This window comes from Myotis nattereri (assembly GCF_964212035.1).
Source record: "Myotis nattereri genome assembly, chromosome: 17".
Taxonomy (NCBI): Eukaryota; Metazoa; Chordata; class Mammalia; order Chiroptera; family Vespertilionidae; genus Myotis; species Myotis nattereri.
Genome location: NC_138092.1, coordinates 42,608,741 through 42,612,100, shown reverse-complemented (window position 1 = coordinate 42,612,100; position 3,360 = coordinate 42,608,741).

Sequence of the window (3,360 nt, the reverse complement as noted above, 5' to 3'; positions counted from 1 at the left end):
AGCCAGCCGGGGTCCCAGGTGCTGGAGGGAAGCTGGTGCCAGAAGCAGGGGAAAGGAAGGCCTACTCTTGCACGAATTTTTGTGCATTGGGCCTCTAGTCTACACTAATAAAAGAGAAAAATGGTAATTGGCGTACGGCGATACCTTTTTCATTGGCTAATCAGGGCTATATGCAAATTAACTGCCAACTAAGATGGGCAGTTAACTGCCAACTAAGATGGGCAGTTAACTGCCAACAAGATGGCGGCTAATTTGCATATGTAGGCACAATGCAGGGAGGCGAAAGGGAAAGCAGGAAGAAGCCCCCTGCCACTGACAGTGATCGGAAACCCAGGGGGAGCTAAGGGCTGGGGGGCAGGGCAAAGGCGGCCCTGGGGCCGCCTTTGCCCTGCCCCCCAGCCATAATCGGAGAATCAGGCACCTTTGCCGCCCTGGCCAGTGATAGCAGGAAGTAGGGGTGGAGCCAGCGATGGGAGCTGGGCACGGTCGAAGCTGGCAGTCCCAGGAGCTAGGGGTCCCTTGCCTGGGCCTAAAGCGAAGCCCACGATCGCGGCGCCCCCCGCTGCCACTGCAGGTCCCCGCTGCCTGGGCCGGATGCCTAGGCCAGAGGCATTAGGCCTGGGCAGGGGCGGAGCCTGCAACCGCGGGGAGCTGGGGGTCCCCTGCCCAGGAGGCCTCAGGCCTGGTCAAGGGGCCGATCCGGTGATTGGTGATCGGAGGGTGATGAGGGTCAACTCCTCTGGCTAAGGCATCAGGCCTGGGTGGGGGGCGGAGCCGGGGATTGGGGGGATACGATGGTCCCCTTGCCCAGGCCTGAAGCCTGGGTCAGAGGCATCAGGCTTGGGCGGGGGGTGGAGCAAGCGATCAGAGGGAGATGGGAGTCCCCTGCCCAGGCATGATTCCTGGGCCAGAGGCCTCAGGCCTGGGCGGGGGCCAGAGCCAGTGATCGGGGGTAGATGGGGGTCCCCTGTCCAAGCCTGACACCTCTGGCGGAGGTGTCAGGTCTGGGCAAGGGGCCGATCAGGCGATCAGAGGGTGATGGGGGTCAACGCCTGAGGGTTCCCAGTATATGAGAGGGGGCAGGCTGGGCTGAGGGACACTCTCCCCGCCCCCACACCCAGTGCACGAATTTCGTGCACCGGGCCCCTAGTATAATTATAAAATGATACAGCAATCTTATGATCTGCCCCTCCTAATTCTGGGACAATTTTTGGAGTGAAAGCTTATCTCTCTCTTTTTAAAAATTATATAATAAAACCACATCCCAATTTTTTTTCTTGCTTCCCATAGCCTCACTCCAGCTTTTATTTTGCTATAGTGAAATGTGCTTTCGGAAAATGTTGCAAATAATAAATGGCAATGCTCTTTTTAATTTAACATATTGGGCCAAGGTAACACATTGGTCAAAATTATTGGTACAAAAAGTTCAAGAAATTCATCCTGTAACTTGCAGGTATGTGTTCCAAAAAGCCTCGGATTGAGAAAATGAGAAAATTATTATCATTTGATTACAGCTTAGTAAAATAAGGGGACAGAGTGTTTGGGTCATAGCATTTCCAAGAGACGAATAGCAGATCAGATAACTGTGCCCGTCATTCCTATTCTTAGAGGGCAAATTCTTTAAAATGGTAGACTTTACCAAGAATACAACAAACAAATAAATGGCCACCCAGGCTCCCGAGTCCCCAGGCTCCAAGACATGAAGGGAAGACTGGCAGGAAGAGGAAGTGGGAAGAGAAGCTCCCAGCAGGATACGTATTTATGACAAGCCAGGACTCTAGTGCACGTAGCGGCAAACGTTGGGGTCAAGTGGAATTGACTCCTCTGAGAGCTGCTCTGCAGTGTGGCTACCTGGGACCCTTTCCTCATTGTTCCAGGACTCCAGACACCCGTTCCTATCCTTCCTCACTGGCCAGCACAGCGGTCATTATTCAAGCCTGTATTACATGTGATTCTCCGAAGTCAGTGTCCTTCTCCTTCCCCACATAAACCCCTCTTCGCTCCTCTAACTTACTGACACTCCTCCCCCCCACTCACTCCACTCTGTTGCTCCTGAAGGACCCCACATCCTGCCTCTGATGCATTCCTAGCACAGAGCTGAGGAACCCGGAAACCCTGGGGAGAACTCTGGGTCCCACAAAAACCTACAGCACATCTCCTCTCCACCTTCAAGTTTTAAGCAGGCCTTTGATTTATGAACATTTCTAAGGCTAGAGCCTGGGTCATTGGAGAGCCATTTTTCTTGTTCATTGAACCTGCTCTGAAATGAGGATCTGTGCTGCCAAAGCTGTAAATGCCAAATTAATTTGGAAAACCAGAAAAGTGAAAGCAGATGTGTCCTAATTATTACATAATAATTTATTTAAATATTTTATAGATTATTGATATTTCTCAAGGTGGCACAAGACTGAGTGGATCAAGACAGACCAGTGGTCGGGGTATATTTAAAACAAATGGACTCTACATAAAATGATTAAACTAAAATTATAGGATCAGGGTAATTTTAAAAGGAAATCTTTCCTCTTGTTTGGGTGCAATGTAGCTATTTAGTAAAGATGTTAAGGTTTTGTTTTGTTTTTTCACTCCTTCTAGAAACCTCCTCCCCCTTTTTCCCCCAACTAGGAGTAATTTGGCAAACATTTACATTTTCATGTTGCCTTGGTTTCAACATACACACCAGCTGAGCCACTGATTTCAGACAAATTATTATTCTATATTCTAACTGTTTGTATTCAACTACATAGTATATACATGAATATCAAGACCAGTGGTGCAGTGGGGACGGATTTTCAGCAGAATCATTTGGCTAAGGCCTCAAGACCAGTGTGTCTCCAATTTCATGGGACTTCAATAGCAAATTGCAAAGGGGACAGAATATGTCAACATGGTCACAAAAGCTGAATCTATTTAAAGTCCGGTGACCCCTGATCTGGGCAGATCTGAAGGTAGGATTGAGTGTTAGACACCTCAGGCATTTCATCGTTTCAAAGCCAGAGGGCATTTGCCCGCAAAGTTCCTCCTTTCTGGGATGCCCTCCTGGTACTTTCTCTACTTGGCAAACACTCCTTCATTCGTCAAGGGCCAAACAATATGCCACCTCTCCTGTGTTTTATCTGACTCCCAAGATTCCTCCTCTCGTCTCTGATTTAACATTTATCTCCTTGTCTTAGAAGTCTCATTCTCTCCTGTTACACAGACTGAAAACAATTTTGGTTGTCTCCAACTTGCTGTCATTTAGCACAGTCCCTAATAGAGTCGGACCTTGATAACAACGGAGTCATTTCTCTTTCTCCACTTGTGGGCCTGTGTGTGTACATTCTAATGCTGGTGAAAGAGAGAGGAAGAGGAGGAGGATCAGGA